Here is a 26,246-nt window from a genome sequence, read left to right as displayed (position 1 = left end):
TTCATCCCAGTGGAACTGCAAAAATTTGATTGCACATTTACTGACCATGTGCTAATCACATGACAGTAATACTAATGCCATTGTTCTGCATGTTAATCTAGTGGCAGTGTTGATGTGATGTGATGCTAGTTAAGGGCACTTTCATACTGTCAATTTAATGCCAATTTGAACACAACAAATGCTGCTGTTAATCATATGCCACTTCAAATAACTGTCACTGTTTAAATAACCGCATTTCATATTTGTGCAAACAGGGATGTCTGTCTCCATATCTTTTCTATCTACGCAATCAAAATGAGATGGCTATTCCTTGCTATCATTGTCTAACCACCCGTCTTCCAGGTATTCCTACATTGGTAGTAACTAGGTAGAATGACTGATGCAATCTAAAAGAAGCTGACCTATGTATATGTCGGCACATAGTTCTCGAACGTGTACTCTATTTCATCAAGAACACACTACTCGTATGATAAACCGTGACAACTTATGTCTTATGATGCCATATTCATGAAAAAACTAGTGAGGTTGCATCTATTTCGGCAACAATTAGGATGGTTCTCACACGAGTCACAGCCACACAAAAGTAGCAGCAATTCCCATAGACGTATTCAAATAGAGTACTTGCCCCAGAGGGCTCAATAATAGGCAAGGTTCTGATAATTAGACACAATCCAAACTACTATTAAACACTAGCCGGGGCAACTATTTCATGCCTCGATCTAATTTGGGATGGACACAAGACGGACCTTGCCATGAATATCATTGAGGACGTTTAGCAGCAGGTCAATCCTGTGAACCTTCCTGAAGATAACCTTGTGGCCTTGCTGAAGGAGTCCTAGATTAGGGGGTCCTCGGACAGCCGGACTATATGCTTATGCCGGACTATTGGACTATGAAGATACAAGATTGAAGACTTCGTCCCGTGTCCGGGTGGGACTCTCCTTTGCATGGAAGGCAAGCTTGGCAATTCGGATATGTAGATTTCCTTCCCTGTAACCGACTCTGTGTAACCCTAGCCCTCTTCGGTGTCTATATAAACCGGAGGGTTTAGTCTGCAGGACAACAACAATCAGAATCATATGCTAGCTTCTCGGGTTTAGCCTCTACTATCTCGTGGTAGATCAACTCTTGTAATACTCATATCATCAAGATCAATCAAGCAGGAGTAGGGTATTACCTCCATAGAGAGGGCCCAAACCTGGGTGAACATTGTGTCCGGCGCCTCCTGTTACCATTAGCCTTAGACGCATAGTTCGGGACCCCCTACCCGAGATCCGCCGGTTTTGACACTAACATTGGTGCTTTCATTGAGAGTTCCACTATGACGTCGAAAAAAGGTTTGATGGCTCGCCTTGTTATCAAGGACAACATCGCCTCCGGGGGAGCCCTAGCTTTAGGACAAACCCTCCGACTAGGCGGCTTCGTCATGACCGCCCGTTCGGCCGCTGTGCCAACAATGACTTCTCGAGTCATCAAAAACAGACTCCACGTCAGCTCGGAATACGCCGAGCGGATGGATCCAATGGAACTCTCATCGGTGAACGAGCTCTTGGATCGCATCACCGCCTTGGGAGTCGCTACAGACTATGATCGGATGGGGCTTAAACCCGATCAAAGAGAGATTAACTCTCCGCCGGTCATCCATCAAATAGCGGAGGTGGAGCAGCAATGCAACGATTCTTCCTCTATTTTTAGGACGAACTATGTCCGGATTACCGAGCTCTATAAGCCGGATACGCGTTTGCGGGAGGACGTGACCCAAACTCCGAACTTAGAATCGGACTGCGGGCCAGAAAAATTGTGCAACATCCCGGAACCCAAGCTGCCTAATTCGGAAGTTACTCTGCCCCTGGGTCTCAAACCGGGTCAGGGTTCGGACTTAAATCCACCCACCCACCCAGATACAAGCGATCTTTCCCACATTAGACAACAATCCTAAGAGACAGTACATCACTTTTGGGCCAGATTCCTCCTTGTAATGAGCAAGGTCAAGGATTGTCACGAGGAAGATGCAATCTCATTCTTTTGCAAAAATTGCACGGACAAGGGAATCCTCAACACCATAAGTCGCCGTGACATATCACACTTTGCTGACTTGGCGGCCATAGTACAGAAGTATTGTGCGATGGAAAGCGCCTGGAAAACTCAGGCAAAATTCCGGGACCCTCCGGCTCTCACTAAACCCCTCGTCCGAACTAAAAGGGTGCACTCTCGCAAGTCACCTGATCCAATTACAAAAAAACCAAAGCCCACTATAGGGCGTGGAACCGTATTGGAGGGATGGCTCAATGGGCCATGCAAAATTCACACCACACCGGATACCATACCAACACATAGCTTTAGAGCATGTTGGATACTTTGGCAGGTGGCCAAGAGCGGCGAGGATCTCCTCATTAATGATACCGTAGAGCATCATCCCGCAGAAAACAACAATACAATGTTGACAGTCTTTGAGACTTTCGCCTCAAATAACAGGCGCAAGATAGCACTCCGCGGCCTCGCCGAAGTCTGCCATGTCGCAGCAATAAATCCATGGAACGACACGGCCATAACCTTCAATGCCAGTGATGAACCTCAATTCTGAACAGTCCGAACACTAGCCGCTTTGGTCCTTAGTCCAATTGTGGACGGCTTCCGGCTTACTAAATTGCTCATGGACGGTGGCAGTGGATTAAATCTCATCTACGAGGAAACTCTCAACAAAATGGAAATAGACAAGAGCCGCATTTAGAAAAGTAACACAACCTTCAGAGGAATTATCCCTAGTCAGGAGGCACAATGTGCAGGAAAAATAACACTCGATGTGGTATCCGGCACGCCGGAGAATTATAGGTCCGAAGAGATAACATTCCAAGTGGCCCCGTTCAGTAGTGGATACCACGCCCTCTTAGGGCGGGACGCATTCACGAGCTTCCAAGCTATACCCCATTATGGGTAGATGAAGCTCAAGATGCCCAGGCCAACCGGAATCATCACTCTAGCCAGTGATCCGGACATAGCACTCTGCGCCGAAAATAAAACAGCCGCCCTGGCCCTTGAGGCACTATCCGAAGCCCTCGCGGCCGAAGAACTAACTACGCTACGCTCCACAGTGGACAGGGACAACGTGATACTCGACAAACGATCCAAGTCCACCTCTTTCAAACCGGCGGACGAAATAGTCAAATTCCAAGTCCACCCAACAAACTCTACAAAAACAACATCCATCGGGGCACAGCTGAACCCCACAATCGACACTGCATTGCGGGCGGTCTTACGCGAGAATTGGGACATCTTTGCCTGGCACCCTTCAGACATGCTAGGGATCCAACGCAGGCTGGCCGAGCATAGCCTCAACATATTAAAGGGATACAAGCCGGTCAAGCAAACACTACGACGCTTTTCAAAGCCTAAACGACAAGCTATGGGAGAGGAGCTAGCCAAGTTACTGGAAGTCGGATTCATTAGAGAAATAAAACACCCGGATTGGCTAGCAAACCTGGTGATGGTACCAAAGAAGGATAAATCCTGGCGCCTATGTGTCGATTTCAAGGACATCAATAAGGCTTGCCCCAAGGATCCCTTCCCTCTCCCCCCGCATTGATCAAATCATTGACGCTACCGCAAGACATGACTCATTGTGTTTCCTGGATGCATACTCCGGATACCATCAAATCAAGATGGCGGAATCCGATCAAGCCGCAACGGCATTCATCACTCCATACGACCCTTTCTATTTCAACACCATGCCGTTCGGGCTCAAAAACGCCGGTGCAACCTACCAACACGTGATTCAGACATGCCTGGAAAAACAAATTGGCAAAACAGTTGAGGCATATGTGGATGATGTGGTCATCAAGACCAGACACATCGAATCTTTAATAGACGACCTGAGGCTCACATTCGACAACCTCCGAACATATGACATCAAGCTCAATCCGGAAAAATGCGTTTTTGGCGTTCCCACCGGAAAGCTTCTGGGCTTCATCGTTTCCAATAGAGGAATTGAAGCAAACCCGGATAAAATCTGACCATTGTCACAGTTGGCCACCCCAACAGACCTCAAGCAAATCCAGAAATTAACTGGATGCGTGGCTGCCTTAAGACGCTTTATCTCCCGATTGGGAGAAAAGGCACTACCTCTTTATCGCCTTCTTCAACGCACCGAACACTTCGAGTGGACGGATGCGGCCACGGCCGGACTGGAAGAAATAAAGGCCCTCTTGGCCAGCAACCCAATCCTGGCCGCACCGAACATTGGCAAACCCATGCTGTTATATATAGCTGCAACACACCAAGTTGTAAGCGCAGTACTCGTCGTCGAACGAGAGGAGGACAGACATAAGTTCCCGCTCCAAAAGCCGGTATACTACGTATCCACTGTCCTTGCACCATGCAAGTCACGGTATCCACATTATCAAAAGATAGCATACGCGGTATTCATGGCATCCCGGAAACTATGACACTACTTTCAAGAGTGTTCAATTACGGTGGCCTCCGAAGTACCACTCAACGATATAATAAATAAGCGCGATGCCACGGGCTAGATTGCTAAGTGGGCCATCGAGCTCCTCTCGTTCTACATCATATATAAACCACAACGAGCCATTAAATCGCAAGTACTGGCTGACTTTGTCGCCGAATGAACAGAAGCCGAACTCCCTAAAGAGTACGACGCATACTCCAATTGGATCATGCACTTTGACGGCTCTAAGATGCTGGCCGGTCTAGGAGCGGGTGTTGTCTTGACATCCCCCACCGGAGATACAGTCCAATATGTACTCCAAATACTATACACAGACTCCAACAATGCAGCCGAATACGAGGCTCTGTTGCACGGTCTTCGGATGACGGTCTCCATGGGCATTCAACGCCCAGAAGTGCATGGGGATTCAAACCTCGCAATATCTCAAATAAATGGAGACTTCGATGCCAAGGACCCGAAAATGGCGGCTTACCGTAATACCGTCCTCAAAATGTCAGTTCGATTCGAGGGGCTCGAATTTCATCATGTGGTTCGAGAAAACAATCAAGCGGCGGATATCCTTGCCCGCATAGGCGCTAAGCGCAACCCCGTCCCACCCAACATCTTCTTGGAAAGGCTATTCAAGCCATCCGTGGTGTGGCAAGGGGAGATGGGCAATACTAGTCCGGATCCGACCACAACCCCAGAACCCGAACACACTGACATAATCGGAGGCTCCGCCACCAAAATAACACCTTCGGCCCATGTAATCATGGCTGTCATCGCCCCCTGGACCGAACCCTTCTTAGCCTACCTAAATAGGCAAGAACTCCCCGAGGACCAAAATGAGGCACGTTGCATCGTGCGGCGCTCCAAAGCCTACAAGGTCCATGAGGGAGAGCTTTATAAGATAAGTGTTACCGGAGTACTTCAAAGATGTATCTCCGAAGAGGAAGGGCGGCAGCTCTTGGCCTAAATTCATGCCGGACTCGGCGGCCGCCATGTCGTAGCTCGGGCTCTTGTAAGCAAGGCCTTCCGTATAGGTTTCTACTGGCCGACAGCCCGAGCAGACGCACAGGACCTCGTCCAACACTGCGTCGGTTGCCAGCTCTTCGCCAACCAAAGCCACATGCCGCCCACCGCTCTTCAAACAATCCCCATAACTTGGCCCTTTGCGGTCTGGGGGCTTGATATGGTCGGACCCCTTAAAGGTCGAAGCCATAAGAAAAAATACCTATTGGTCATGGTGGATAAATTCACCAAATGGATAGAGGCCAAACCAGTTAAAATGGCCAAATCTGGACCGGTGATTGACTTCATATCAGGGGTCGTGCACCATTATGGTGTCCCCCACAACATCATCACCGATAATGGCTCCAATTTTACAGCCGACGAGGTGAAAACTTGGTGCGGCAACATGGACATTAAGCTCAATTACGCCTCCGTCTATCACCCCCAAACAAATGGTCATGTCAAACAAGCAAATGGTCTTATTTTGAGCGGCATCAAACCCAAACTAGTGCGATCCCTGAAGGAATCAGACACGCACTGGGTAGAGGAGCTCGACTCCGTACTATGGGGGCTGCGGACCACGCCATATCGCACTACCGGATACACACCATTCTTTATGGTGTATGGCACAGAGGCAGTACTACCCTGCGATATCATTCATGACTCACCTCGGGTGCACATGTACGAAGAGAGAGAGAAGCCGAACTTGATCGACAGGACAATTTAGATGCCTTGGAGGAGGAGCATGACATTGCAAAGGCCCGTTCCGCATTCTATCAGCAACATGCTTGCAGGTATCAAAGCAGAGAAGTATGAGCCAAAACTTATAACGTTGGCGATCTCGTTCTACGCCTACCGGAGAAGAAAAAGGACAAGCTCAAGCCCAAGTGGGAGGGTCCCTGTGACACTCCAATTTTTTTGTGATTTTGTTTTCAGAAAGAACCTTGCTTGGTTTGAAAGAAGGTCATTTAAACCCTTCCTAAAAACCATCTTCTAAGTTTGCCCTCTCAAAAATCGTTTTCTTGGATTTGGTTTCATTTAAAATGAAAACCCTTTTAGTTTTGGGCTTTTATTTGGTTTTGATCCCTTCAAAAATTTCACCATGCTTCCTATGGTGAAATTTTCCCAAAACCTTTCCTCCCACTTTGGTACAACCCTAACATTCTGTCCAAACTAATAAAATCCATTTTTGGATTTTATTCCAACTATTTCTCCTCCCAAAATAAATCTGTCTATCCTTTTGAGCCTAGGTGAATTGCAAAGCAAGTGCCCTAATGCTTTTAGTTTTTGACCTCAACTCAACACCCCTGGATAGTCCTTTGTACCAACAACCCAGAACCATCTTGATCCCCTCTTCCCCTGTTCAAATATTTCAAATTGCACTCACTGCAAGTTTGGACCAGGTTTGCCAAATTTGGTGAAATTCATATCTACACCTCTCCAAAAATTCCACAAATATTCAGGCAGCCTCTAGATGCAATGAGAGGCCCCTCCACCAAAAACCAGCTCAAGGAAAAATCCCTACATGCCTGGATCATTCTGTCGAACACCTTGCATGCACTGTTCTAAGCATATTCAGTTAAATTCAGAAGTTCAGTGTCGATCTTCGTCAGTAACTTCAGTCACGAGCTCACAGTGCGCTTGGCACGTAGCTCACGGCCAGGCTTGCTTGTCCGGAGGCTCCCACGCGCACTTGGCGCCTTCCTGGCGTTGGTGGAGCCCTGGCCCGCCTGCGTCGGCGTGTCTTGCGGCGGCCGTAGCGCCGTAGCGGCCGACAGGAAGCAGAACAGCGGCGCAACGCCGTTCAGCGCCGCCCAAGCGTCCTGGTGGCTCCGCGTGGCCACCTCCTTGCCAGCGCACGCATGCAGCACCGTCGCCGTAGTGCGGCACGCGCAGAGTGCGCTCCCTGCCGCCGATGGCCCCGCGCCGCCCCGTTCCGTCGAGCTCCCCCTAAACCCCCAAATCCCGACGCGGTTAGCACCAAAACAGAACCATGGAACACCCACGATGACGTTCAACCTCTGAAACCTCCCGTGCAACCGCAGCGCCGCCGTAATCACCTCACCGGAGAACCCCGTTCTCGGCAACCGCCTCGGGGCGGCTATATATAGCACCCCGAGCCTGCTCTCGCCCCCGGCACACCTCCTCTACCTCATCAGACCCCGCACAGCCACTGAACGAGCCACAAGGGGCTCTCCTTCCCCGACTCCGGCCACTCTGTTTCGCCTCGGCCCCCACCGTGATTCACTCCGGTAAGGACATCTCCGGTGCCCTATCCTCGTCAGATACCTCCTCATACTATCGCGAGTCTAACCCCTTCACCAATTCCACCTCCGCAGCTCCCTCTGGCGAGATCCATGACCACCCGAATCACCGTCCGCCGGAGCAAGCATCGCTGCCGACGTGGTACTCGCCGGCGACCACCACCACCTCCCACAGACGCGGAATGGCGCCCTGATCTCGGAGGTACACACCGATCTCCCTGCCTTGCCGTGGATCGCCGCCGGCGACCACCGCGGCTCTCGGGCGCCGACGAGCCCCGACTCCCATGTTTGAACTTTCAAACCTGATGGGTGGGACCCGCCCGTCAGCCTCTCTTTTCATTTTTTAAATCGTTTGCAGAAGGCGTACTCTGGCAAATACGCTTCCTCTCTGAACCGTTTTTCTGGATTCTTCTACATAGCCCCCTAGAAGTTTTCTGTTTCATTACAGATGGGTCCTTGGACCAAAACTCTTATAATTTTTGATTAGAAAAGTATTTTTGATTAATTCTTTTTCTGTTCTCTTTAGATTTTTGTCTAGTTTTCTTATCATATTTATTTGAAAAATATTTGGAACACTTTTCTGTACACTCACGGTATTTACGTTGCGTACGTATTTTTCTTATACCGAAGATACCGGAGGAGGTGACGGAGCGGCAAACTTCGCACAGTTAGACTCCGACTACTCCGAACCAGGCAAGCAAGTTTGAACTCTTGATATGATGAGTGTTGTTGCATGTTTGCATTTTAGTATGGTCATGGCATGTTTATGAACATCACTTTGCATGATATATCTCATGCACATAATCGGAAAGTAAGTTTCGAAAAGCATTATGTTGTTGGATACATATTTGCAAAGCCATGTGTTGGTATGAGGATGGGTAAGATGGCAGTGTTGTGACATGCCAGTCTTATGCCAGATTATTTGACTTCCGTGTCGTCATGACACAATTCACATTCCCATTCATTCCATCCTATACTGTCACATGTTTTCCGAAAGGAATATGGCATAGTAAGTTGCAAATTGTTTTCCTGGTACACACCAAGTGGAGAGGCCGGGATGAGGGTTCCATGGCCCTGGATTAAAGCCCGTCATCCGGTCAGGGGGCATGGGTGTTTCCGGTTGGGACCGAGAGGGGGGCACCCCTTAGAGCGCGCGTATAGAAATTTGATCCCATGCTATTCGAGGTTGTGGCCTCCCCGTCTCAAAGTTTTTCTTGGACGTTGTCCAGGGTGAATCCTGGCAACGTGAGGTGAAATGGGTGTGTACTAGTTAAATGTGCTTCTACTGAAGTAGCGTAAACGGAACTAGTCCTTCGTGACTATGGAAATCCGTTGGCTGTGTTCAGTTCTTCCAAACTCTGCAGAGCCTCAATCTTTCAATTATCTTGTACTTTGTTCAAGTACTATAATTATCTTATCTTGTCAGGTATCAGCCTCAGTGACAAAACTCCGGTGGGATTTATGTGTGATAAATCAGGTTAAAAGATTATTCTTGTGGATGGACTAATTTTGTTGTTTACATTTATTACAAGCCCTGTCTGCGATGTCGCTCAGACGTCCGACGGTGGCAGACCTGTTATTTACTTTTGTTATAAGCCCTGTCTGCGATGTCGCTCAGACGTCCGACGGTGGCGGACCTGTTATTTACTTTTGTTATAAGCCCGATCTGTGATGTCGCTCAGACGTTCGACTGCGGTATTTCTTTTAAAGCCCTGTCTGTGATGTCGCCCAGACGTCCGACTGTGGTATTTCTTTTTAAGCCCTTTATGTGATGTCGCCCAAACGTCCGACTGTGGGATTTCTTTTAAAGCCCTGTCTGTGATGTCGCCCAGACGTCCGACTGTGGTATTTCTTTTTAAGCCCTTTATGTGATGTCGCCCAGACGTCCGACTGTGGCATTTCTTTTAAAGCCCTTTTTGTGATGTCGCCCAGACGTCCGACTGTGGCATTTCTTGTAAAGCCCTTTATGTGATGTCGCCCAGACGTCCGACTGTGGCATTTCTTTTAAAGCCCTTTATGTGATGTCGCCCAGACGTCCGACTGTGGCATTTATTTTAAGCCCTTTATGTGGTGTCGCTTAGACGCCCGACTGTGGCATGCATTTTATTTATTTACCTTTCGAGGCGTCGTTCCAGACACCCGATCGGTTTTTCAGCTATTTATTTTGTTTATCAAGTCCTGCAAATCTTACCATGGTTATATGAGCATCATCCTTTATTCATGACACATTCATGCATTCATTGATTATATCTTTTGTCCGAACTGTCTTGCGAGTACTTTCAAGTACTCACCTGGCTTGTTGATTTGGCCAGATGCTGATGAAGGCGATCTCATGGATGAAGAGTTTGATAGCGAGTCCGACGCCTAGAGGAGTCCCAGTCAGTCCCGTGCGATCCTGTCTTGGTCATTGTATTATCCGCTTCCGCAACCCCGAATAAATTCATCGAGCCTCACCTCGACGCTCGATGTACTGCTAGTAGAAGTCAAGTTAGCCACCACCACTTTTCCCTCGAGCTAGTAGCATACCACCCCACCCCTGTGTCATAACCGCCCATATGTAAAATATTGGCGAGTCTGTAATAAATTGTTGAGCAACCTCAGCTCAACCCTGTAATATATTTGATGCTACTGGTTCTCTGTTTATCAAGCTTTTGTCTACCAGAAAGGATGACTTTTCCTATACTGGGATTTAAAGATTGGTTTTCTCAATAAATATTTTTATTGAAAAACCGGTCATGACAGACTTGGTAACCAGAGCCAGGCTGACTGTAGGAAGCCACTAGGTGCGATCACTAATTGGTTATTAGCATGATAGAGTTATTCATGTTTTTACTAATGTAGTCATTTTCTGACAGTCAGCATAAAATTTATGATCTGACCCCTCAGATTTTTTGCCTACTTTTGTAGATGGCCGACAACGACTGCGAGTCTCAGATGTTCGCCAACGTACCTGAGGGGTTCGTCAAACTCCTCTCCTTCATCGTTCAGGTTGCGATGGGGCCATCCGTGCGCCCAGTCTTCACGCTTTATCCACACAAGATCAACGACAGTCTGACTATGCACCAGGCCGCGGTGCAATTCAGGGGAGGCCATGCTGAAATACGCCGTCTCCGATTCGTGGGGAGAGCCATGCCTACAGAAAGGCACGCTATGCAGATGGCTGCCCGCGAGACGATAGCCCGTCTTCGGGATGTTCTTCCGGCAATGAAGACCCGTCGCTACCGCTACCTTCCATGCCATGTGCCTTACACCTGTCACTACTCTTTCTCTTGCCCCAGAGGAGAGCGAGACGAAGCCTTTGAGATGCTTGTCGAGTACCTCCGAGCCCTGGAGGCAGCATTCGACTGCATGGTAGATGACCTCGTAGCTGCACGCATGGACTCAGTTCATGGCTGTGCTACTAACAGGAGGGAACTCCTGCACACCGCTCCACCACAGACTTTTGTGTCATCCACAACCTCTCACTCACCTACCATACTCGCCTCTGCTCGTCGTCTGCCTACCATGGAGGAATTTAACCAGGCTATTGCACCCACTCCCATCCGCTCTGCACCACTTGTTGCACCCACTCCCGTTCGCTCTGCACCACCTGTTGCACCCACTCCCATACGTGCTACCCCACCTATTCCACCCACTCGTATTCGTGTTATTCCGCCTACGGCACCTGCTCCATCAGCTCGGCACAACATTTCTCGTCTGGAACCTATTAGCGAGGAGGAGGTTGATTCCCCAGCGTCTCTGCGTCTCACCCTCGGCAGGCCAAGGCAGATCCTCACCATCTCTGACTAAGTACGCATAGACGCCATGCGATGTATCAAGTTGTGTATTATGTTTTTATGTATATAGGTTGTGAGAAGTAGCCTGTTTGCGCACCATGTAGGACCTGGAGGAGTGCACTAGTTTAAATAACATGTCAGGATTATGTACGCATATCCTGAGTGATGTAATGTATAATTATGCCCACGTGTAAGATATGCACTAGTCCTTCTCCGCGCGCAATCGTGTGTTTCCAAAAAAATACCATGGAGTTTAAAAATGTTCTTTGTGTGTGATTTTATTGACTTTTGCGACTCTCTTTCTTGTCTTACGAGTTCACAATAATATATCCCCAGAGTGAAAGATGTCTTGTCCTTGGACGCGCTCCATGCCAACTCAGCCAGAAGAAAATTATGGCACACCGCAGAACCAGAATTTCAGTCAGGGTCAGACAAGTCAACAGGACAGTGAAACAGCTTTTACACAAGTTTGTCATTTGTATGAACAGAGTCAACAGCAACACCAGGAAATGATGAACCAATTCATCAATATGGGAAGTAACCGTGGTCAGTATCAACCGCAATCCAAATTATCTGAGTTACAAAAGACGCGTCCTCCAACATTTTCTCATACTGACAAGCCTCTTGAGGCCGAGGACTGGCTTCGAGACATGGAGAGAAAATTAATTATCGCACAGTGTTCAGACCGTGAAAAAGTACTGTATGCACCACATTATCTCACAGGTGCAGCTGCATCGTGGTGGGAAAACTTCCTGCACATGCACCCCAACGAAAATGAAATCACCTGGGAAAATTTCAAAGAAGGTTTTCGTGGGGCACATATTCCTAAGAGCGTCATGAAAATCAAGAAGAAGGAATTTGATGAACTCAAGCAAAGAGCCATGACAGTGTCAGAATACAACAGCCAATTCACACTGCTGTCTCGCTACGCCAATGAAGAACGCATGACCGAGAGCAAGAAGATGGAAAAATTCTTGGAAGGCCTGGCACCCGCCCTTAAGTGCCAGCTAGTTGTGCACACCTTTCCAGATTTTAAAACACTGGTGGATAAGGCCATTACCCTGGAAAATGAGCGACGTAGCCTGGAAGATATCCGCAAACGGAAAAGGGACCAGACTAATTTTTCTCGCAATCACAGAAGCAAGAAGGAATTTCAGAAGGGGGATTCACACAAAACCCCGATGAATAATTCACGTCCAACCAAGAATTTCCATGCAAGAGACAAAGAGTTCACCTATCGCCCAGGCGTTACCTGTTATGCTTGTGGAGAAGAAGGGCACTATGCCAAGCAGTGTCCCAAGCCAAGGAACTCAAACCCGAAGCTCAATAATGGTGGAAATAATTCAGCACCAAAGCGAAGCAATTTCAACCCCAACAACAACCACCGGAAAGGTCACTTGAACCACGTGACCCGAGAGGAAGCACAGAACGCCCCAGATATCGTACTCGGTACGTACCCCGTCAACACAATACCTGCCATGGTTTTGTTTGATTCTGGAGCTTCTCACTCATTCGTTTCGAAAAGTTTTGCTTTGCAAAATAATTTTTCGATGCTTCCCTTGGAAAAATCAATGATCGTCAAGTCCCCTGGGATTAAGCAAGTGACCCAGAGTTACTGTCAAGGTGTGGTTATTGAATTTGAAGGATTGAAATTTTACGCCAACCTTATTGTACTGGAAAGCAAAGGACTGGATGTCATCCTAGGAATGGATTGGTTGACCACCAACAAAGGTTTTATTGACTGCTTCAACCGTACCGTGATTCTCACCCACCATCAAGGGAAGAAAATAAAAGTTTCAGCCAAAGAGAGACAAATACCTCGGCAACCTAGATTAAACAAGGTGGACGTTTCTGAGCTGAACAAGGTTCCAGTGGTATGTGAATTTCCAGATGTATTTCCAGAAGAACTACCAGGCATGCCACCAGACCGAGAGATAGAATTCAGCATTGAGCTAGCACCCGGAACCACTCCTATTTACAAGAAACCTTACAGAATGGCACCATCCGAATTGGTAGAGTTGAAGAAGCAAATAAAAGAATTATTGGAGAAAGGATACATACGAGCCAGCTCCTCACCTTGGGGTTCTCCAATTTTATTTGCCAAGAAGAAGGATGGAACAATGAGGTTGTGTATTGATTATCGAGCTCTCAACATGGTCACAATCAAGAACAAATACCCAATGCCCCGAATAAATGATTTATTCGATCAGCTCGCACAGGCCAAAGTCTTCTCAAAAATTGATTTGAGATCAGGATACCACCAATTAAAAGTACGAACAGAAGATATTCCCAAGACCGCATTCACCTCCAGATATGGGCTGTATGAGTTCACCGTAATGCCATTTGGGCTAACCAACGCCCCCGCATATTTTGTTCACCTCATGAACAAAGTGTTTATGAAGTATATGGACAAGTTTGTTGTGGTGTTCATCGATGATATTCTGATATATTCCAAAACACCAGAAGAGCACGCCGAACATCTCAGGATTGTACTCGGAGAACTCAGGAAACATCAACTGTACGCCAAATTCAGCAAATGTGAATTTTGGCTAAGGCAGGTGGGTTTTCTGGGCCACGTGCTAACCCAAGAAGGTATTGCAGTAGATCCGGAAAAAGTCAAGGCCGTACTTGGCTGGAAACCGCCAGCTAACGTAACGGACATACGGAGTTTCTTGGGAATGGCAGGCTATTATCGGAGATTTATTGAAGGATTCTCCACTATAGCAAAGCCCATGACACAATTGCTCAAGAAAGGCAAGAAATTTGAATGGACAGAAGCATGTGAGAAAAGCTTCCAAGAGCTAAAAAGAAAATTAACAACGGCACCAGTACTAATTGTGCCAGATATACACAAGAACTTTGAGGTATATTGTGACGCATCCCGGAAAGGCCTCGGATGCGTATTGATGCAAGAAGGCAAGGTAGTTGCGTATGTCTCCAGACAACTACGCAAGCATGAGGAAAATTATCCCACTCATGACTTGGAATTGGCAGCGGTCATCCATGCACTCAAGGAATGGAGACACTTCCTACTTGGGAATCGTTGTGAGATATACACAGACCATAAGAGTCTTAAGTATATTTTCACACAGCCAGAGTTAAATTTACGGCAACGACGCTGGTTAGAGTTGGTGAAGGATTATGATGTTGGAATCCACTATCATCCCGGAAAAGCAAATGTTGTGGCAGATGCACTTAATCAAAATCCCAGCACGGAAGACGACAATATACCAAAATTGAGGCCAGAATTTCAACAAGAATTTGCCCGACTCAATCTAATAATGGTTACCGAAGGCAGTGTGTCGAATATAGAACTACAGCCTACCCTAATGGAAAGTATCAAGGAAGCCCAGCACGGACACCCCAGCATTGAGGGCATAAAAAGAAAAGTGAGTTTGGGAAGAGCCTCAGAATTCAACATAGGTGAGCAGGGAATATTGTGGTACGGAGAAAGGCTATGCGTACCAAATGTCAAGGACCTCAAACAGGAGATATTAACTGAAAGTCACACAACTCTCTATTCAATCCATCCTGGAGGGACAAAAATGTACAAAGACCTTCAGGAAAATTTTTGGTGGCACGGTATGAAGAGAGATATAGCCACGTTCATTGCATGCTGTGACTCTTGTCAATGTATCAAGGCCGAGCACCAGAAACCAGCCGGACTGTTACAGCCAAATAAGATACCCGAGTGGAAATGGGACAAGATTGGAATGGACTTTATCGTTGGACTGCCCCGGTCACAACACCGAAACAATGCCATATGGGTCATAACCGACAGATTAACCAAGGTGGCACATTTTATTCCGGTAAAAACAACTTACACCACTCAGAGACTAGCCAGACTTTATCTTGCCCGTATCGTCTGCCTACATGGAGTCCCTAAGACTATTATCTCCGATAGAGGCACACAGTTCGTCTCTACATTCTGGGATCACCTACAACATGCACTGGGAACCCAACTAGCCTTCAGTACCGCATACCATCCCCAGACTGATGGACAAACGGAACGCGTAAACCAAATCTTAGAAGACATGCTAAGAGCCTGTGTCCTCACCTACGGGAACAGTTGGGAAGAAAGTTTGCCATATGCAGAGTTCGCATACAACAACAGCTATCAAGCCAGCTTGCAAATGGCACCCTTTGAAGCTCTATATGGGAGAAGATGTCGTACCCCGCTAAATTGGTCAGAGACCGGAGATAGCCATATCTCTGGCCCAGATATGCTCAAGGAGGCCGAGGAGAAAGTTAAGACAATTAGAGAACGACTCAAAACAGCTCAAAGTCGGCAAAAGAATTATTACGATCGAAAGCATCGGGAAATCAGTTTTGAACCCGGAGAATTGGTATAGCTCAGAGTTTCTCCTATGAAGGGTCTGCAACGATTCAAGATTAAGGGGAAACTAGCACCAAGATTCATCGGACCATTTCATATAGTGGCCCGACAAGGCAAGGTAGCCTACCAGCTGGACCTGCCCGGAGACTTATCCGGTATCCACAACGTGTTTCACATCTCGCAGTTGAGAAAATACATAAGCAACCCAGAGAAGCAAGTTTCACATGAGTATATTGACGTGCAACCAGACCTCACTTACCGGGAGCACCCGATAAAAATATTGGAAGAATCTGAGAGGAGGACCCGACAGAAAACCATTAAGTTTTTCAGAGTTCAATGGAGTAATCACACCGAGAATGAAGGAACTTGGGAGAGCAAGGATTTTCTTCGGACAGAGCACCCACACCTGTTTAAGGATCAGCTGAAATCTCGGGGACGAGATTTTTCCTAAGGGGGTAGGTGCTGTGACACTCCAAATTTTTTGGTGGTTTTGTTTTTCAAAAGAGCCTTGCTTGGTTTGAAAGGAGGTCATTTAAACCCTTCCTAAAAACCATCTTCTAAGTTTGCCCTCTCAAAAATCCTTTTCTTGGATTTGGTTTCTTTTAAAATGAAAACCCTTTTAGTTTTGGGCTTTTATTTGGTTTTGATCCCTTCAAAAATTTCACCATGCTTCCTATGGTGAAATTTTCCCAAAACCTTTCCTCCCACTTTGGTACAACCCTAACATTCTGTCCAAACTAATAAAATCCATTTTTGGATTTTATTCCAACTATTTCTCCTCCCAAAATAAATCTGTCTATCCTTTTGAGCCTAGGTGGATTGCAAAGCAAGTGCCCTAATGCTTTTGATTTTTGACCTCAACTCAACACCCCTGGATAGTCCTTTGTACCCACAACCCAGAACCATCTTGATCCACTCTTCCCCTGCTCAAATATTTCATATTGCACTCACTGCAAGTTTGGACCAGATTTTCCAAATTTGGTGAAATTCATATCTACACCTCTCCAAAAATTCCACAAATATTCAGGCAGCCTCTAGATGCAATGAGAGGCCCCTCCACCAAAAACCAGCTCAAGGAAAAATCCCTACATGCCTGGATCATTCTGTCGAACACCTTGCATGCAGTGTTCTAGTCATATTCAGTTAAATTCAGAAGTTCAGTGTCGATCTTCGTCAGTAACTTCAGTCACGAGCTCACAGTGCGCTTGGCACGTAGCTCACGGCCAGGCTTGCTTGTCCGGAGCCTCACACGCGCACTTGGCGCCTTCCTGGCGTCGGTGGCGCCCTGGCCCGCCTGCGTCGGCGTGTCTTGCGGCGGCCGTAGCGCCGTAGCGGCCGACAGGAAGCAGAACGGCGGCGCAACACCGTTCGGTGCCGCCCAAGCGTCCTGGTGGCTCCGCGTGGCCACCTCCTTGCCAGTGCACGCATGCAGCACCATCGCCGTGGCGCGGCACTCGCAGAGCGCGCTCCCTGCCACCGACGGGCCCGCGCCGCCCCGTTCCGTCGAGCTCCCCCTAAACCCCCAAATCCCGACGCGGTTAGCATCAAAATAGAACCATGGAACACCCACGACGACGTTCAGCCTCTGAAACCTCCCGTGCAACCGCAGCGCCGCCGTAATCACCTCGCCGGAGAACCTTGTTCTCGGCAACCGCCTCGGGGCGGCTATATATAGCACCCCGAGCCTGCTCTCGCCCCCGGCACACCTCCTCTACCTCATTAGACCCCGCACAGCCACTGAACGAGCCACGAGGGGCTCTCCTTCCCCGACTCCGGCCACTCCGTTCTGCCTCGGCCCCCACCGTGATTCACTCTAGTAAGGCCATCTCTGGCGCCCTATCCTCATCAGCTACCTCCTCATACTATCGCGAGTCTAACCCCTTCACCAATTCCACCTCCGCAGCTCCCTCCGGCGAGATCCACGACCACCCGAATCACCGTCCGCCGGAGCAAGCATCGCCACCGACGTGGTACTCGCCGGCGACCACCACCACCTCCCACAAACGCGGAATGGCGCCCTGATCACGGAGGTACACTCCGATCTCCCTGCCTTGCCGTGGATCGCCGCCGGCGACCACCGTGGCTCTCGGGCGCCGACGAGCCCCGACTCTCCTGTTTGAACTTTCAAACCTGACGGGTGGGACCCGCCCGTCAGCCTCTCTTTTGTTTTTTTAAATCATTTGCAGAAGGCGTACTCTGGCAAATACGCTTCCTCTCTGAACCGTTTTTCTGGATTCTTCTGCATAGCCCCCTGGAAGTTTTCTGTTTCATTACAGATGGGTCCTTGGACCAAAACTCTTATAACTTTTGATCAGAAAAGTATTTTTGATTATTTCTTTTTCTGTTCTCTTTAGATTTTTGTCTAGTTTTTTATCATATTTATTTGAAAAATATTTGGAACACTTTTCTGTACACTCATGGTATTTACGTTGCGTACGTATTTTTCTTATACCGTAGATACCGGAGGAGGTGACGGAGCGGCAAACTTCACACAGTTAGACTCCGACTACTCCGAACCAGGAAAGCAAGTTTGAACTCTTGATATGATGAGTGTTGTTGCGTGTTTGCATTTTAGTATGGTCATGGCATGTTTATGAACATCACTTTGCATGATATATCTCATGCACATAATCGGAAAGTAGGTTTCGGAAAGCATTATGTTGTTGGATACATATTTGCAAAGCCATGTGTTGGTATGAGGATGGGTAAGATGGCAGTGTTGTGACATGCCAGTCTTATGCCAGATTATTTGACTTCCGTGTCGTCATGACACAATTCACATTCCCATTCATTCCATCCTATACTGTCACATGTTTTCCGAAAGGAATATGGCATAGTAAGTTGCAAATCGTTTTCCTGGTACACACCAAGTGGAGAGGCCGGGATGAGGGTTCCATGGCCCTGGATTAAAGCCCGTCATCCGGTCAGGGGGCATGGGTGTTTCCGGTTGGGACCGAGAGGGGGGCACCCCTTAGAGCGCGCGTATAGAAATTTGATCCCATGCTATTCGAGGTTGTGGCCTCCCCGTCTCAAAGTTTTTCTTGGACGTTGTCCAGGGTGATTCCTGGCAACGTGAGGTGAAATGGGTGTGTACTAGTTAAATGTGTTTCTACTGAAATACCGTAAACGGAACTAGTCCTTCGTGACTACGGAAATCCGTTGGCTGTGTTCAGTTCTTCCAAACTCTGCAGAGTCTCAATCTTTCAATTATCTTGTACTTTGTTCAAGTACTATAATTATCTTATCTTGTCAGGTATCAGCCTCAGTGACAAAAACTCCGGTGGGATTTATGTGTAATAAATCCGGTTAAAAGATTATTCTTGTGGATGGACTAATCTTGTTATTTACATTTATTACAAGCCCTGTCTGTGATGTCGCTCAGACGTCCGACGGTGGCATACCTGTTATTTACTTTTGTTAAAGCCCTGTCTGCGATGTCGCTCAGACGTCCGACGGTGCGACCTGTTATTTACTTTGTTATAAGCCCTGTCTGTGATGTCGCTCAGACGTCCGACTGCGGTATTTCTTTTAAAGCCCTGTCTGTGATGTCGCTCAGACGTCCGACTGTGGTATTTATTTTTAAGCCCTTTATGTGATGTCGCCCAGACGTCCGACTGTGGCATTTCATTTAAAGCCCTGTCTGTGATGTCGCCCAGACGTCTGACTGTGGTATTTCTTTTTAAGCCCTTTATGTGATGTCGCCCAGACGTTCGACTGTGGCATTTCTTTTAAAGCCCTTTTTGTGATGTCGCCCAGACGTCCGACTGTGGCATTTCTTGTAAAGCCCTTTATGTGATGTCGCCCAGACGTCCGACTGTGGCATTTCTTTTAAAGCCCTTTATGTGGTGTCGCTTAGACGCCCGACTGCGGCATGCATTTTATTTATTTACCTTTCGAGGCGTCGCTCCAGACACCCGATCGGTTTTTCAGCTATTTATTTTGTTTATCAAGTCTTGCAAATCTTACCATGGTTATATGAGCATCATCCTTTATTCATGACACATTCATGCATTCATTGATTATATCTTTTGTCCGAACTGTCTTGCGAGTACTTTCAAGTACTCACCTGGCTTGTTGATTTGGCCAGATGCTGATGAAGGCGATCTCATGGATGAAGAGTTTGATAGCGAGTTCGACGCCTAGAGGAGTCCCAGTCAGTCCCGTGCGATCCTGTCTTGGTCATTGTATTATTCGCTTCTGCAACCCTGAATAAATTCATCGAGCCTCACCTCGACGCTCGATGTACTGCTAGTAGAGGTCAAGTTATCCACCACCACTTTTCCCTCGAGCTAGTAGCATGCCACCCCACCCCTGTGTCATAACCGCCCAGATGTAAAATATTGGCGAGTCTGTAATAAATTGTTGAGCAACCTCAGCTCAACCTTGTAATATATTTGATGCTACTGGTTCTCTGTTTATCAAGCTTTTGTCTACCAGAAAGGATGACTTTTCCTATACTGGGATTTAAAGATTGGTTTTCTCAATAAATATTTTTATTGAAAAACTGGTCGTGACAGTCCCTTCATCATTGATAAAGTTCTCACCGGAGGAGTGTACCTCCTGCGTGATGCATCAGATAATCGACTCGAGCCGAACCCATGGAATGCGGCCAGACTCCGAAGATTCTACGCCTAGCGCCGAACACTGTTTCCGTCTCCTTTCCTCCGCCTGTTTTATTTTTTATATCATCTCTCTTTCCCTCTATGGCTCTAAGGCTACACACTCTTAACGCGCTAATTTTCAAAAATGCGTGCTCACTATACCTAGGGGCTTCTCATACAGAAGCTTAATATACATTACCCTCCGGGCATCACGCCCACTGCATATGTGTTGCTTTCCCATATGTACCTTTTCTTCACCATTATATGCATCGATATGACTTAAGTTTTGGCCAAGCTGGGTTGCCTATCTCCTATGTTTATGCCCTACGTTCCCGTTAGTTCGGCTAGGGCATAAGGGGAGCACCTCTCCAATTGTTACTGCCGGGTACTCCGGACGTGTACCTCAGACTGGGTGAAGCCAAAATCTAGCATTCTTAAGGGAATATTCGGTCGGTGAACTAAAGCTGTTTTTAACCTATTACAATACAAACCCCCAGATGTTTCATATACTGCGTCTCTGTTCCCAGTTCAGACATGCACATTAATGCATGCGTACCCAGGGAAAGGAACGCTTAACAGAACTATTCTCCCTGGAAGATGTTTCTTACTATCCATGCAATATAACATAACTAGTTGGGTACTTGTCTGTTCGAGCAATTATGACCCCTACGCTTGGTTTCCACGCATACCCCGGTTTACATAACTGAGCAGTTATTCGGAAACACTCTAGACTATTGGCTCCGGAGGCCAAAGAGAAAAGGTCCGCCATGACAAATGATTTACAATCTGGCTAGAGACAAAATATGTCAATTGAAGTACACAGTCACTTAGACTCGCTAAATTCTTCTTCTATACTATCCAACATGCTGTCTAGCCTACAATCCTATTGGGAATACTTTGCGGCTAATCCTACCTGGTCATATACCAGACTAACGGGAATCTCTTTCCCACCTGACCCTACAAGTCCGACCCGGGCCATGTGATTCGGTCAAGCTTGGTGTACCGTGTTTTTACCATGGCCCAAGCTTCCCTCGCACATTGTCGACACGCAGATATCTTCCATAATCGGAAGCGTCGCCGCGCTCCCTTGAGCAGCTGTACAAGCTCCCCCATGCTTCCTGGCAGGGAGGCGGATGGCCACAAAGCCTAGGCAACACCCTGCATCACCTGCCGAACTTGTTCATGCAGTTGCGAAAGCTCTTATAGAAGATTGCCTGCGGATCCGGGCATCTCCTCTTCGGGACGACCAGTCAGTATACCTACAGACAAAACTCTGTTAGCCTGTTTCTTCGCCGAACTATATAAAGGTTTTCTTGAGCACATACTAAAAATGCCGCGTTGAAGCCTCCTGTTCTTATTCACGGAGTCCGCAAGCTGGGCCCGAATATCTTTCAATTCCACGCCCAGCCGGGTATTTGCATCCTGGAGATCATTTTTCTCTCGACTGACCCGTGTAAGTACACGCTTGCCAGCCTCTAGTTGTTGTTAAGCTCATTGTTCATCCTCTTGAAGGATCTCCAGATTCACTCCGGGATTGCCTGTGGAATCTATTATTAGATCTGCAAACACGCCGAATACCAAATGGTACACGTTATTATGTTTTTTTATCAGTCAAGATAAATATTACCAGATGAGGCCTTCTTGGCTTCCTCCATTTCGGCAGGTGCGACCATTAGCTGGGCTTTGCACTCCTCCAGCTCTTGAGACAAATGGGTATTCTTCTCTATGAGAACCTATTCATATAATGATCCTTAAATCAGTTGTACCAACTGTTTCAAGTCTCAGAGGCTACTGATATACATAATTAGCAGATTTTTCTTACCCGTATATCTTTTAAATACTGGTTTGTGGCTCTAGCAAGCCCATTTTGAGCTACTCGGATGTATGCGTCTCCCAAGTTGAAGGCATTAAAAGCCTCTTCGGAAAAATTAGGGTCGCGAAGAACGGCCCACCGACGCCGATGATTCATGGTGCTCTCCACCTCGGAATTTGTAGCAGATATTCTATCCGCATCCTCTGTAGAAGGACCATCCGATGTTGTCTGCACGTTAGCCTCCCCCCTCGAGGCTGGTTCTAGAGTCCAACTGGTACATACTGGTCGATCGGTCTGTCTGCAGGCTACAGCGATGAACCATGTCCGAGTAAGGAAGGGCACGTGTCGTAGTAGAGGCGCGGAAAGTGGTTTCTTCATCCATGGGTGGCAACTCATCACCCATTTGCACCGAGGTTTCAAAGTCCATGCGTAGCAGACTTTACTGATGGTCCATCGCAGTCGCCATCTTTGCTTTCTGCCTTGTGACTCTATCAGGGGAAGGTTCATCAAGTTCTAGGATTCTCTTTGTTTGTCCTGGAGGTGGGCCCATCACCCTTCCTGGAAGCATTGCAGCAGATGTTTCTGAGCTCTTCTTCTTCTTGCTGACTGTCTTCGTGTTAACTGTCTTCTTGTTAACTATCTTCTTAACACCGGTCCTCTTCGTCCTAGATTCCTTCAGTGCCTCGTATAAACAGCACGGAAAAAAGCATTAGATCACAAGAGAAATATGTGAGGACAAGGAAACACAGAGCATACAAGAACCCTAACCCTCCAAGCAAGACAGAGTTTGTACCTTAACAGTCTTCTGCACTACAACATCATCCACTTCCTCTCCATCAATAACTTCATCCTCCTTAGGATTGTACTCGGGGTCATCATTGATAACTCCAATACCTTCAGTAACCTCATCACTTCTACCTTCTTGTACATCATTCGTTTTCCTAATCCTTGACGCTCTTGCACCGATGCCAAGGGACTGGAACATCCGATTGTTCCTCATCATATTTCTAGGCCTAACCTTCTCGTACTCGGTGAGAGGCTCTTCTTTGCATGATAAAGGAAACATAACTATTAGGTGAATGTTTAGAATGCATGGACAGATAGCCAAACATATCTTATGATATTTTATTATCATTTAATCCTAGTTATTCGGGTAAGGAAGACTAAAAGAACACATGCACAATTAAGCCACCTTATTCAGATTGCAGCAATACATTTCACTTAGCATATTAAGACACGGATTTTATAAAACTGACAGTATAACCACAAGGAGCAAGTTGCATACCAACTATTGGCCTCATATTTGACCTTGTCCTCCTTGCCATGGATGATCTTGAGGTGGTTGGAACGTTTCTATACTATCTTGCAAAATAGAATAAACAAGAATGAGATACAACAGGGACAAAGTAGAATGATGCACTTGTATCAATAAAGGAAAGCACTTGAACCAGCATGCACACACAGGTGTAGCAATGCATCAGTAATAATACATGTGAAGGAAACTTGCTGGATCAACAATATAGTGATGTAGTTAAATTAATTAAGAAAATATGTAAGTGCACTAAACAAGCATGCATGTACACAGGAAATATACGAAGCATCCCTTAAAATCTTGACTACATCAAGCAAGGGGTAGCAATGTACATAACTCCGCTAAGTTAATTGGTGTCATTACATAAAATTAGCACAAAGTAACAACAAACATAGCTAGCCAATCAATAGAATAAAGCTCACAGAAATGGAAGATGGACTTAATCATTTAGTAATGAACACCATGAATTAACTAGATTAACCCAGAGACAATATATCACACCTACATGAACTACTCTAGTAGTTTAGTGAGCAGGGAGCTTTCTATATGAACAACAGAGTCCCATAGGAAGCAATGAGAGATCACCACTGCCACTGATCAATTTAGCAAACCCAGGAACATAGTTACGGAACAAGATCATCCATATGTAAAACAAAGCATAGCAGAAGCTCACATGATAGAAACCAAACATGATTGCGAACCTACAAACCCTAGATAGCATGGGAACAACTACTACAGAGCTTTAGATTTAGTGGTGACCATAATCTAGAACACATAACAGGATTGGCAGCAGAGGGTGAGGGATATGGAGATGGATGTGCTACCTGCTTTTGTGGTGGTGCGTCATGGTAGCCGTGCTTGAGCTCCTCCTCCTGATGCTGCTCAATAACCTGCAAGACAAACAAGGCAATATGTGAGCTGCCACAGGGCATCCACATGACAACGCAAAACATCAAGCAACAATCTAGAATAATGTCAAGCCACAAGCCATGTCAGAGTCATTGACAGGGATGCACAATAAAAATAGAGAATACAAAATCTAGAATAAAGAACCACCTCCCCACAAAACCCAACCCCATGAATCTATCCCCATAGGAAATCAGATTACTCACCATAATCAATGTGCAGTAGCACATTCTCATAAGAATGGAACAGAAAAAAGAATTATGGACATTCTCATAAGCATGCATGATTTGGTATATCAACCCATATAGACCCATAATTGCAAGTAAGTGGATTTGTGTAGGCTAACCCATGTTGCACAGGCAAAACTATGCATTCTTCATGAAAACCCATGAGAAGATGCACTCTTAACAACAATAGTTAATAAATAAAGAAGCACATACTCTTAACAACAATTGAAATCATGCATAGGAAGGCAATTCAGAACATGCACCAAGACCCCCATGAATCCCATGAAACCCATGAACCCAAACCCCATGAATCAAAGGGATATCATCCCCATGAATCCCCATCGATCCTTCCCCATGAACCAGAGAGCAACATATACCCTAACCCTAACCCCATGAATCCTAACCCTAAACCCCATCGATCCTTCCCCATGAATCTACCGAACCATCCCCATCCCAGTCGATCCATCCCCATGAAACCTAGAAGAACCCATGAGGGGGACCCTAGAAGATCAAAACATCAAGGGGAGATGGATCGAGGAGAGCAACGTACCTGCCGTCGTCGATGATGTATATGATGTAGTCATCGTCGATGCAGTCGCAATCATCGATAAAGTTGTACCCGGGGCCGTCGATGTCGTTGATGTAGCCGCTGTTGTCGAGGGTGGGGGTGGAGCGGAGCAGGGTGGGGCAAAGCAGAGGAGGAGGGCCTAGGGTTACGGGGTGGGGAATGGGGAATTTTGGGGAGTGGGGAGAGGGGAGAGGGGCAGCGGGGCGACGTGGTGCGGGGGAGGGAGGCGTCGTCGACGGGCCGGGGGTGGGGAGAAGCTAGGGTTCGTCGGGGAGGGGAATGAGTAAATTTTGGGGAGATGGGAGGGGATCCCGCGTGTTAGTGGGAGGGAAGCGGGAGAGGGAGTGGTGGGTCCTGCCTGGTAGTGGGAGAGGGAGTGGAGGGAAATTTTTGGTGTGGGAAATTCTTTTGGGTTTGGAGGCAGAAAAAATTAGGTTTGTTTGTAAACTTTGTAGAATTCATGGTAAAATCATACCTAATAGCTCAAGAAAACATCGGTATTGCAAGTTTAATATTTTTGCTAGTTGGTAGGCCACATTTGATGATGTGACGTGGAGGTCTCCCATTTTTCTGATTTTTTTGAATTTTTTATGGTGTTTTCAAAAACCGACCGATTTCGTCGCGGCGGCCGTCTGTGGCTAGGGTTTGAGTCAACCAAATCTGTTGTTGTCTCTGTGATGACATGCCTACCTATGAAGCTAAAAATGATTTTTAGCAAAAATAACGGGTAAGCTATGGAGGACCCGCAGTTCAAATTCCAGCAGGTTCCAGCTGAATCGGCCGAAGGTTGTCTGAATGGCCAGGAGTAGCTACGAGCATTAGAAATTCATGATTTTTGGCGACCGTTCATAAAATAGTGTGTACTTTGAGATAGACATGTAATGGCGCCATTTGGGGTGACCCTCCTTGTAGCCGCTTCACGGAAAACGCATGTTTTTAGCATTCAAAAAATGAAAAACGGTTTTTGTGTGAAACAAGTTGGAACCTA

Source organism: Triticum aestivum, chromosome 5B, assembly GCF_018294505.1.
Source record: "Triticum aestivum cultivar Chinese Spring chromosome 5B, IWGSC CS RefSeq v2.1, whole genome shotgun sequence".
Classification (NCBI taxonomy): domain Eukaryota; kingdom Viridiplantae; phylum Streptophyta; class Magnoliopsida; order Poales; family Poaceae; genus Triticum; species Triticum aestivum.
Note: the sequence above shows the minus strand (reverse complement) of the source record.